Source organism: Diabrotica virgifera, chromosome 4 (genome assembly GCF_917563875.1).
Source record: "Diabrotica virgifera virgifera chromosome 4, PGI_DIABVI_V3a".
NCBI classification, from domain to species: domain Eukaryota; kingdom Metazoa; phylum Arthropoda; class Insecta; order Coleoptera; family Chrysomelidae; genus Diabrotica; species Diabrotica virgifera.
In genome coordinates, this window is record NC_065446.1 from 182,210,647 (window position 1) to 182,223,949 (window position 13,303).

The following is a 13,303-nucleotide window of genomic DNA, read 5'->3' on the forward strand; positions in this document are numbered from 1 at the left end:
GAACTATAACGGTTCCATCCCAGTAGGAGAATATACCTCTGTATTTTAGGCAGAGGTATGGGCAATCCTGAACTGTGCACGGATAAACAGATTGAGGACTTATACTAATAAGAAAATCAATATCTGTTCAGACAGCCAAGCGGCCTTGAGGGCTTTAAAGAACCCAAGGATAACCTCAAAGCTTATATGGGAATGCCGCGAAGAACTTGAAACCCTGGCGGAACATAATGAGGTAAAACTCATTTCGGTGCCCGGACATCAAGGGATCGCTGGTAATGATAAAGCTGATGAACTTGCTAGACGAGGATCAGCAACAAAACACTTCGGTCCAGAACCAGCACTGGGAGTGCAAAAAAGCACAATCAGAGACCGATGAAGAGGCTGTATACGAAGAGAGCACAAAGAATACTGGGAAGAAATTCCCACGCAAAAGCATGTGAAGAGATTTATACCCCAGAAGTGCGCAAAAAGAGCTGAAGAACTATTCAAAATGAACAGGAATCAGCTCAAAATCACTACATGTTTCTTAACTGGACAATTTCCAGTAAAAGGACACCTACACACGATAGGACTATATAACGGAGATCTCAGTTGCAGACTATGCAATAGAGAGACCGAGACAGTCAGACATTTATTGTGCGATTGCGAGGCTCTGGACCGCACGAGACAAGCAATATATGGATGCTGCAGACCAAGTCCGACAGTATATGACACTAACCCAATGGACCTTTACAGGCTAGTGAAGGGCACTACTATATTGGATTTGGTGTCATGAGAACAAATGGAAGAAATCACAACAGCTAAAAAGCTGCAGTGCGACCGGGGTGCATGCACGGACGGATTCCAGGAAGGAAAAAAAATCGAAATTGTACTTTGTGCTTATTTAAAAAACAGGTACAAGGATACATATTAGATATTGTCAATAAACTATACACATAAATTTAATGATCATTATTTTTTAAATTAAATATATTTTATGGTTATTTACAAAAAATGTTATTGCCTCCACAATAAAATATAAAAAGAATAACTATTATCTATAAAAATTTATAAGTGTGGATTTAGTAACGAATTTCTTCTATCGGATTATTCGTTCAACAGACCTTTAAGATAATAAAAGTATACAGGTAAGTGAATTGATTTTTCTTTGCAATTATTAGATAGGTATGTCTATATTATACATAATTATATACATATAAAGGGTGTAACAAAAATAGAGGTCATAAATTAAATCACATATTCGGGGACCAAAAATAGTTCGATTGAACCTAAGTTACCTTAGTACAAATTTGCACATAAAAAAAGTTATAGTCCTTTGAAGTTACAAAATGAAAATTAATTTTGACCAATATATTATTATCGAAAACTATTATCTAGAGATTTTTTATTGAAAATGAGCATTTGGCGTTCTTATGACAGAAATAACTTAAAAAAAAATAGTGAAATTTGTACACCCCATAAAAATATTATGGGGGTTTTGTTCCCTTAAACCCCCCCAAACTTTTGTGTACGTTTCAGTTAAATTATTATTGTGGTACCATTAGCTAAACACAATGTTTTTGAAACTTTTTTGCCAACTAGTACTTTTTCGATAAGCCAGTGTTTATCGAGATCTTTTGAATATTTGTCGAATCTACCACATATTTATATATTAGGCGAGCGGAAGCAACCCCTAAAATTACGGTTTACCGACCACGAAAATCAAGTGTATGGTGAATGACCAATTTTGGTCATTATTTATGTTTTTGAGGTCGCTGAATACGAATATGAAGTTTATTTTTATCTAGAATTGGTGGAAAATGTTCAAAAATCAAAATTTTATGCAAAAATGCAAAAAATCCATTTTGATGATATTTCCTCGCTGTATCTTTGGTCGCTGTAAATATTTCCTTTTGAAAATTTTACTGTATCATCTTTGAAGTATTTAGATAGCAATGTGATTTGTCCACAATGTTTAAACAAATTAAAAGAGGAGTTGTTAATTTTGAATTCCTTTACCTCGCTGTATCTTTGGTCGCTGTAAATATTTCCTTTCGAAAATTTTACTGTATCATCTTTGAAGTATTTAGATAGCAGTGTGATTTGTCCATAATGTTTAAAGAAATTAAAAGAAGAGTTGTTAATTTTTAAACATTTTGTCGTCAGATTTCGTTAGTTTCATGTTTACTTAAAAAAGTTGGATGACAAACGTTTTAAATTATAATTTTAACCAACAGCGTACCTAATAAAACATGATTGATATACAGGGTGTTTCATTAATAATTGTCCATATAGTAACTGGAGAAACCTTAACACAAAATAGGAAGATTTAACCTGAATCACTTAAATAAAATGTGGTTCCTTACTGAGCTACAGGGTGTTTTATCTAAAAATTTAAAAACTATTTTTGCTCAGCATTTTAAAACTGTTAGACGTATCCTTTTTATACTTGGCAGAAAGTGCGACTACTAGACACCCTACTAAATTATGATAAAGAAACGTTTCTAGCTACTACCAGAGGCGTACGGCAGGGGATGGTTAATGTTTGCTTCTCAAATTCTACGCCACTGGAGAAATTACTATTTTAGTGCCATTTTTAGATTCTACAATACTTTCTACGTGCATAATATACTCTTCATTGGTAACGATAAAGTCATTAGTTTTCGAGATATTTGAAGTTAAATATGAAACGGCACAGTTATTTTATTTAATTTATTATATGATTCGTATGATTAAAATTTAAAACTTATTTGTACCCAGTACTTTAAAACTGTTAGGCGTATCCTTATCATACTTGGCAGAAAGTGTAGGTACTGTACACCCTACTTAATTAAAATAAATAAGCGTTTCTAGCTACTACCAGAGGCGTACGACAGGGGATAGTAGCTGGTTGACCCTTCGCAAATTCTACGCCACTGACCAAATTGCTATTTTAGTGTAATTTTTTGATTTTGCAATACTTTTTATGTAAATAATATACCCTTCATTCGTAACGATAAAATGATTAGTTTTCGAGATATTTGAAATTAAAAATGAAGCGACACAATACACTGATCAAAATAACCGTGTCGTTTCAGTTTTAGCTTCAAATATCTCGAAAACTAGTCACTTTCTCGTTACGAATGAAGAGTATATTATTTTTATAGAAAGTATTGGAGAATCTAAAAATTGAACTAAAATAGCAATTTCGCCAGTGGCGTAGAATTTGAAAAGTGTCAACCATTCACTTTCCCCCGTCGTACGCCTCTGGTAATAGCCATAAACGTTTGTTTAACATAATTTAGTAGTTTTTAGAGTACCTATACTTTCTGCCAAGTATGAAAAAGATACATCGAATAGTTTTAAAATACTAAGCAAAAATAATTTTTAAAATTTTAGATAAAACACCCTGTAACTCAGTAAGGAACCACATTTTATTTAAGTGTTTTAGGTTAAATCTTCGTATTTTGTGCTAAGGTTTCTCCATTTACTATATGGACAATTATTAATGAAACACACTGTATAAGTTTTTTGGAAAATTTTAAGTCAAAATATGCAATAAGAAAAAAGTTGCGTGACTTTATATATGAGCAACACTCCAAAAAAAAACCGCTTATTTCTCGAGATACTGACTACGGTGTGGTGAATGGCTAATATTGATCATCCTTTATGGTTTTGATGGTGCTGAAAACGAAAATGAGGTTGATTTTAAATTTTGGATGGGGAAACATTGTCAAAATCGCAATTATACCCTAAAAATAAAAAAAAAGAATTCACGTTTTCAACATTTACAACGTTCCATTTTTTCTTTTTCTCTGAAATTTTTATAGTATACATTTATTACCTTTCTTACCTTTCTGAAGGCAATGGGAGTTGTTTTAATCTTTCTGTCTTATTATAATAAAAGTTATAAATTGTTTAAAGTAAAAGGTGCAGATTCCTGAATTGCAAAGTTTAATCGCAAAAGTTGAGTGACAAAATTTGAAGTTTAGCTTTTTAATCAAGTTTATGTTAAACTATAGAATACAAAGAACAAAATGTTTTATAGAAAAAAATGCTGCAACTTTTAATTTTAAGAAAAACGTGATTTCATTTTTTTTTTCATTTTTAGGGTAATAGTGCGATTTTGAGAATGTTCTACCATCTAAAATTCAAAATAAACCTCAGTTTCGTTTTCATCACTATCAAAAATATAAACTATGAACAAAATTAGCCATTCACCACAATGTGGTTAGTATCTTGAGAAATAAGCGTTTCTTTGGGGGAGTGCCACTCGTCTATAAAGTCACATAACTTTTTTCCTATTGCATAGTTTGACTTATTTTCCAGAAAACTTCTTCATGACATATGTTTTAATGCTGCGTTGATTACAATTATAAATTAAAAAGTTTGTTGCCCAACTTTTTTAAGTAAATATGAAACTAACGAAATCTGATGACAAATTGTTTAAAAATTAACAACTTCTCTTTTAATTTGTTTAATCATCTCTGAAAAATCTCATTGTTATCTAAATTTTTCAAAGATGACGCAGTAAAATTTTCAAAAGGAAATATTTACATCAACCAAAGATACAGGAGGTAAATATGAAAAACCATCAAGATTGATTTTTCGCATTTTTGGATATAATTTGATTTTTGGACATGTTCCACCAATTCTAGATAAAAATAAACTTCATATTCAGATTCACCGACCTCTGAAACTTAAAGAATGACCAAGATTTGCCATTCACCTACATATCATGGTCGCTTTTTCGATTTCTAAGCCTCAAATTAGGGGTGCTGCTATAGAGACCTGTTAATCTGAAAATTTATTTATAATTTACATTTTTGGAATATTTTGAAACATATTTAAAAAAGAAGCCATATCTCGATAAAAGGTCACTTATCGAAAAAATACTAAGAGGCATCAAAGTTTTAAAAACACCGTGTTTAACTAATGGTAATAGTTTAATTGGAACGTACACAAATATTTGGGGGGATTAAAGGGAAACAAAACCCCCATATAATTTTTATGTAAACATATTAAAAAATAAGCCGCATCTCGATAAAAACCGACTTATCGAAAAAATACTAAGAGGCAAAAAGTTTTAACAACATTGTGTTTAACTAATAGTACCACAATAATTACTTAACTGGAACGTACACATAAGTTTGGGGGGTTTAAGGGAACAAATCCCCATACAATTTTTATGGGGTGTAAAAATTTCAGTGTTATTTTTTTTAACATGCACTGGCCATAAGAATGCCACATGTCCATTTTCAATAAAAAATCGCTAATAATTTTCGATATATTGGAAAAAATCTATTTTAATTTTTTAACTTCAAAGGGCTGTAACTTTTTTTACGTGCACATTTGTACTAAGGTAACTCAGGTTCAGTTAAACTATTTTTGGTCCCAGAATATGTGATTTAATTTATGACCTGCATTTTTGTTACATCCTGTATATATAATATACACTGCATTCATAAAGTGTGGAAACGGTCTATTATCTCATGACTTAATTATTTTCCGAGTTAAAGATCTGACAGGTCGATTTTTATTTTTAAATTATAATTTTTTGACGTATATCCCATAATAGTGACGTCATCGATTTGGGCGTGATGACGTCATTGATGCTTTTTTTAAATAGGAATAGGGTCGTGTGGTAGCTCATTTGAAAGGTGATTGAGTTGTTTATTCACTAATATAAACATTAACATCATTATTTATACCGGGTGGCCAAAAAAATAATTTTTGAAATAAATTAACTGCCGCAAAAAAAAAAAAGAATATATTGTGTAATTTGTTTTACTCAAAATACATTTTACTGCTGTCAGAAAAGAGAAAAAAACATGTTTATTTGACAAATAAACATTGCTTTTAGCTTAAATTAAATGTTCAATCTGCCGAAAGGCAGGTGTGTGGCTGTTTGATATTTAATATAAGTGAAAAGCAATGTTTATTTATCAGATAAACATTTTTTTATATTATGTGGCATTAGTGAAATGTATTTTGAGTTAAATAAATTACATCCATTTTTCTTTTTGCGTCAATTATTTTAATTCAAAAATTATTTTTTGGACACCCTGTATAAATAATGATGTTAATGATTTTATTACTGAATAGAAAATTGAATCATCTTTCAAATGAGCTACCACACGACCCCTATACCCATTTAAAAAAATCATCGATGAGGTCATCACGCCCAAATCGATGACGTCACTATTATGTACTATACGTCAGAAATCATAATTTAAAAATAAAAATTAACCTATCAGAGCTTTAACACTAAAAACAATTAAGTCATGAGATAATAGATTTCCACACTTTATGAATGCACTGTATAATAATATAATAAAAGAATAAAACGCCGTAAAAATGAGTGACGCATACAATATTCCAGTTACGAAAGATCTGATATGAATATTACGTGGCGCGAAAATGTATTTGGGTCATTCCATTTCAAATCAATCAATTTTGGAGCAAAAAAAATTTTGGACCTCCGATTTGTCTGAAAATTGGTATATATCTTCTACGGGACGTAAAAATCAGATAATTAAGGTCAAAAAATCTCCTTCTTCTTTTTTTCTCAAAATGTTATTTTATGCGATTTTACAGTGATTTGGTGTTTATTTATACAAATTTGCATTTTCTATCGTAAAGTATAAATGGAAAACATAATATTTTAGTAGAAGCGACTTAAAAATGTCATTATATGGCATTATAACAAATTACTTTGATTCAAAACAAGCTTTTGATCAAATTTTATAGTGTAGAAAACGGTAAAATACCGTTTTCTACATTTTTCTCCATTCCCAAAATACATTATAATCGATTTGGCTGAAAATTTGCACACAGATAGACAAAACATAGGACTTTAAGTGGTGAGAAGGATTTGAATTATATTACAATACAAAAAAAGTTACATGCAATATTATAGTCAAAAATATAGGCGTCTATTGTAAGTACAATTAACTCGAAAATATCGACCTCACGACAAAAATTGTTAAAAAGAAATTGTAATAATTGTAAACACGATTTATTTGGAACAATTTCAGTTCCTACCATTTTGTCGAAAAGTTAAAAATAGCGGAGATATTGAGCAAAACAGGTTCTCCTTTAAAATCAAGATGGCGGCTAACGTAACGGAGGAATTCATTCGTGATTTTAAATTTAGGCTACTATTGACTCCCCTAAAGATCAGAAAAATAAAATTTTGGGCAGCTCGGCATTCAAGGTCAAATGCTATCCCGACTGGACTAATATATACTTTTGAGTCTGATATTACTGCATGTAACTTTTTTTGTATTGTAATATAATTCAAATCCTTCTAACCACTTAAAGTCCTATCTTTTGGCTATCTGTGGGCAAATTTTCAGCCAAATCGATGATGATGTATTTTGGGAATGGAGGAAAACGTAAAAAACGGTATTTTAACGTTTTTTACACTATAAAATTTGATCAAAAACTTGTTTTGATTCAAAATAACTTGTTATAATGCCATATAATGACATTTTTGAGTCGTTTCTATTAAAATATTATGTTTTTCATTAATACTTTACGACAGAAAATGCAAATTTGCTTAAATAAACACCAAATCACTGTAAAATCGCATAAAATAACATTTTGAGAAAAAAAGAAGAAGAAGATTTTTTGACCTTAAATATCTTATTTTTACGTCCCGCAGAAGCTATATACAAATTTTCAGACAAATCGGAGATCCAAAATTTTTTGCCTGAGTGATTTGACATGGAATGTACCATTTTCATTTTGATGCAAAATAAAATTTTATTTTAAACGATTTTTCGATAATATCTGCTAAATTTGAAGTAAAACGCGCCACAAAAGAGTAACTTTGATACAGTTTGAATTTTGAAACTTTTTGTGGCGCGTTTACTTCAAATTTAGCAAATTTAATGGAAAAATCTTTTAAAATAAAACTAGAATTTTGTTTTGCATCAAAATGAAAATACATTTTCGCGCCACGTAATATTCATATCAGATCTTTTGTAGCTGGATTATTGTATGCGTCACTCATTTTTACGGCGTTTAGCGGTTTTTTATTCTTGTATCAGGAGTTTTTCAAAGGTATTTATAAATTAAATGTATGAAGTTGAATGCAATGTTCCTCTATTACACGTTAAGCTTTATAAATGGTCACCTTTGTTGCATTATCTCCCAAATGATCTAGTGTCCATCGAACGTACACTAGATTTTTTTTATTCGAAATAGATTGAAAAAAAATATTGAGATGGCCGGTAAACGAAGTCGGATTGCCCTTTGCCAGATCAAATTTAGCGTCGTAAACACTACAACTACATAAACCATTTCGGGAATAATCTTTAATTGGATTATACATTTGTGGCTTAATAACTTCTAAACCACTTAACCGATTTTGATCAGTAAACATGAGTTTGAAACGTATTGACCAGTAGTATCTGATGGATTTAAGGTCAAGTATGATAACTGAAGCTATTACAGGAATTATTGAGCTTGAGAAACCGTTTTTCCCGTAGGAAATAGATTTGATCATATTTATGAAGCCTATAGCTTAAAAATTCGAATTTTCCCGGATATGAGGTATACACCGTTCGATTCGTCTAAAGTCCTTCTACAAACGTTCAGTTATTGGCGCAATTCGTAGGTTGAAATTTGGAGTAATTGTCGAAAAACCAAAATTTTAAGTTTAGTTTTTCAATTTTTCGGCTATACTGAGCCGTGTGTATGTCTGATCCTGACGGCTTAAACACCACTTGAAAGCTTAACTCAACACTATTGATTTGCTGTATTTGCGGTTCTCCTGTTCCTTCTTGATCCGAAGATATATTCCTCCAAAAGATATGCCGTTTTGTACCTACCAAGTCCTATAGCTGGCTTATGGGTGGTCAAAATTTGCAAACTACACCGGTTCTGAATCGGCCCTGACCCCCTCTTCAAACACAGAAAAAAATATTCAGATCGGTTTTCCACACACATACATACATATCCACAAACATTTTTCCTTTTTTAAATAAAAATTGAGTCATATTTCTGAGCTCCGTAACTTTTGAATGGTATAACCGATTTTCAAAATTAAACATGCGTTGGAAAGGTAATGATCAGTAATATAAGAAGCCGTAAAGGCCGAACTTAAATTATTGAAGTTTTTGGGAGTTTTGGAGACGAGAACGAGAAACAGACCCTAAATAGGAAGGGCCGTAAAATCCACACCTTTGGACCAAAATGAATGGTTGACATTTGAATGGGTGAGTCTTTTCCTGAACACTTTAAGATGGGAGTTGGCCCAATTTTCAATTCAGTCAGATTTAGAAAATCGAAAATTTCATTGTATACAGAGAGTCTGCAATTTGGAATAAATTCAATATCTCAAATACTAATGGTTTTTTTTGAAAAATGCTCAGACCCGTCGATTAGTATTTCAAATAGTCCTTATTGACATACAATAATAATGTATACAGGGTGCCTCAATTTAGAGTTATGACGTCATCGTTGATTTTCTTAAATAGCAACACTGTCATTTTGATAGCTATTTTAATAGGGTGTGTAAAGTTATACATAAATGCAAAATTTCAAATTTTTATTCTCTACCATTTACAAGATAATAAAAAATAAAATTATGTCTGTAATTTGGAATAAATTCAATAATTCAAACACTAATTGTATTTTTGAAAAATGCTCAGACCCGTCGATTAGTATTTCAAATTGTCATTTTTGACATACAATAATAATGTATACAGGGAGTCCCAATTTAGAGATATGACGTCATCGTTGATTTTCTTAAATGGCACCACTGTCATTTTGATAGCTATTTTAATAGGGTGTGTAAAGTTATACATAACTGCAAAATTTCAAATTTTTATTCCCTACCATTTACAAGATAATAAAAAATAACAAAATTATGAAAAACAAATAATCGAATAATAATTGAATTTAATTATTTCAATTAAGTAAATGCTCATAATGTTGCCCATTGACTATTTGACAATAATTAAGGGCAACATTATGAGCATTTGCTTAATTGAAATAATTCAATTATTATTTGATTACTTGTTTTTCATAACTTTGTTATTTTTTATGATCTTGTAAATGGTAGGGAATAAAAATTTGAAATTTTGCAGTTATGTATAACTTAACACACCCTATTAAAATAGCTATCAAAATGAGAGTGCTGCCATTTGAAAATCATTGATGACGTCATATCTCTAAATTGAGACACCCTGTATACATTATGATTGTATGTCAAAAATGACAATTTGAAATATTAATCAACGGGTTGGAGAATTTTTCAAAAAAACAATTAATACTGGAATTATTGAATTTATTCCAAATTACAGACATAACTTTGTTATTTTTTATTATCTTGTAAATGGTAAAAAATAAAAATTTTATATTTAGCAGTTATGTATAACTTTAAACACCCTATCAAAATAGCTATCAAAATGACAGTGTTGCCATTTAAGAAAATCAATGATGATGTTATATCTCTAAATTGGGTCACCCTGTATACTATTGTATGTCAAAGAGGACAATTTGAAATACTAATCGAAGGGTCTGATAATTTTTCATAAAAAAAATTAGTATTTGATATATTGAATTTATTCCAAATTACAGACCCTCTCTAGTGTCGCACGTAGGGGGTTTGGGTGTGCGCCACTTTCGAGAACTACCGTTCTCTGGTAATTACCACAATTTTAACAAGAGAAAAATTTTTGGCGTTGTTAAAATTCATTTTTAAAAATACCTACTTTTCATTCAACAACAAATTTTATCGTCAAACCGTTGAAACTCCTATGGGTAGGCCGATAATCAATATATTGGCACTCATTATCTTAGATTATTTAATAGAAAACACCATAGTCAACCAACCATTATACAGAAAAATACAGCCCGACAGCCCAAATAATTATTTAGAAATAAAGATATTGATTTTAACACTTTGTGTATCTGTCCTTTGACGATAATGAAATAATACAAAAAAAACTTGTCTCTGAACTTAGAATGTATGACAACTTAGAATATTATATAAATAGCTTTCCAGAGATGGAACAAAAAAAAAATACAACTTTTTAATTAATTAAAACGAAATTTCTAACTTACCATTTTTAACCAGGTTAGTGGTTTGAAATATCCCAAATTGGACCGAAACTTAGTCGGCTATTTGGACTAGTGATTAAAGGCTAATTTCATTATCTCGATGCGACTCCGGGGTAGACACGTGCCCACTAATTCCACTCTTAGCGAAATTGCGGATATTCCGAAAATCCTTCCACGAAGGCAGCAAATCCTCTTGAATATCCACACAGTTTGTACTATACCAGATCCTACATGGAATAGCAGCAAAAAAAAACAAATGCCGTTTTTAGCTAGCACGAAACTTTTTGGTACAACGTTCAAACCCAGAACAACTTGTTCGTTGTGTTCCCAAATATTTGACACACTTGACACACGGAGGTAACCGAATAATAACGAGATTAAAACATTTAAATTTTATGATTTCAAGTCTTCCAAGATAGCTCTAGAAACAACGATCTAAATTAGTTTCTTCACAAATGAAAGTTTTCCCTTAACTTCAGAACAATTTGACAGACATTACCCCTATTTGAAAACAACTAAGGTTTCATTTTCGCCACCTTGACTATACAGGTAGCCGATTGTACACGTCTTAAAAGGTTTAAATTTTTGAAAATGGAGGTGGGACTTTCTACTTCTAATTTCGAACGTATTAACACCCCCTTTCCCAGAGGAAAATTTACGAGGAAAAACTAGACGAAGAATATTTTCCCTCGCGCTAGCGACACACTATCTAACTTCCAAGCGAAGTCCACAACACAATTATAGTCCACACCATCCTCACCACGCGCAAGTACTTGGACAGCGAAAGACATACCAATCTCAAACCACATGCACAACGCAACAATTTACTTACAACACTTACTCCACTTCCACACAACAGTCATCTCTCATCGTATGAGATCAAGTAGAATAGTTTCAAATTCCAACGTTCCAATCTGAAAACACTGATTAGGTCAGTCACTGGATGTTACCCTTATTCGCGTCCTCCTAGCTCTGGGTTATCGCTAGTACTTCACTACACCTCGCATAACATGAGTTCATAAGATAATCTCCACCATTTCACTCTCACTGATACCATGGGAAACATCCACCGAAACAGTAGTCTAATCCCAATTGTTCATTAAGATAAAAATGAAATAGGTCTTCTAGAATTTAAATCCGTATACAACGAAATTTAGTAAATCACCCAAAAGCTAAGATATTATCAAACAATATTCACCAAAACATAATTATGTGGCTTCGAGAAAATCCTAATTTAATAGAATGGCTTACTAACATCCAAACAAATCCCAACGCCATAGTCTCGAAGACAACATATTTCTGACCAAATATAAGTGACATTCAAACCCATAAATCAAAAGAAATTACGGCTACCACGACCCTACAACTCCATACTGTTTTCCAAACACCTCAAAAAAACGAATCTGAGAACACTCAGTCATCCTTCACGGACACAACAAAAAAAAATACAACCTACTTCAGAACACTAAGTTTATAAGTCTACCTAGACCAGACAAAACTGTTGCTAGTCCGTTCTACTCCGATCTAAATCCTATCGGGATCATCAGTCGGGTTACTAACCCTTAAATCCTTAACATTCCAAATACCTTGATCCTTGCCATTTTCATCCTCTAAACTATATGTCCAGGGGGAAACTTTCTTCTTCACGAAGTAGGGTCCTACCCATCTAGTAGCTATTTTTTTCGTGAAATAATTAGAAGCATCTGACAACACAAAATTTCTCCGCTACAGTGACTGATGGGGCCGAAATTCCTCTGGACTTCTCCGTAGATTGTAAGTCTTCTCACACTTAGCCAAAGCTTAATCTAATCGTTTCCTAACATCAGCAAACAATTCCTGGAGTCCACGCGATCGGTCATATCCCACTCTAGCTACTTCGTCCTCTGGGTTTCCGAGTGTGTCCTTTCGGGAAAAATGTCGTTCATCCACTACCATCTTCCGACCGAAATTTATGAAGTAGTGATCTTGACCAGTCGACTCGTGGTATGCAGTGCAGGTAGCACATGCTAGTTTGGCCAAATTTTCATCCCACTTCCTATGGTTGTCAGGTATATAAGTTGACATCATTGTTTTAAGAGTTCGGTCATATCGATCAGATGGATTGCACTGTGGATGATACAACGCATTATAACGAACTGAGAAACCATTGGTTTTCATCAATTTCTTGAAAATACCCGAAGTATACTGGACACCATTATTACATAGTAACAGACGTGGAACTCCAGATATGAGGAAAACTTCTTTTATTTTCTTAACGACATGTACAGTTTTC

General features: G+C 32.0%; 1 protein-coding gene across 3 annotated transcripts in view; it reads left to right on the top strand.

The window, feature by feature from the left end:
- Positions 1-1,032: 1,032 nt before the first annotated feature.
- Positions 1,033-13,303, top strand: part of LOC126884024 (O-acyltransferase like protein-like) — a 190,726-nt gene continuing 178,455 nt past the window's right edge. For 2 of the 3 annotated variants that reach the window (XM_050649807.1, XM_050649808.1), the window contains exon 1: positions 1,033-1,127. The gene's annotated coding sequence lies outside the window, so the exon portion shown is untranslated. The remainder of the gene's footprint in view (positions 1,128-13,303) is intronic. The other variant, XM_050649810.1, reaches the window with a different exon arrangement.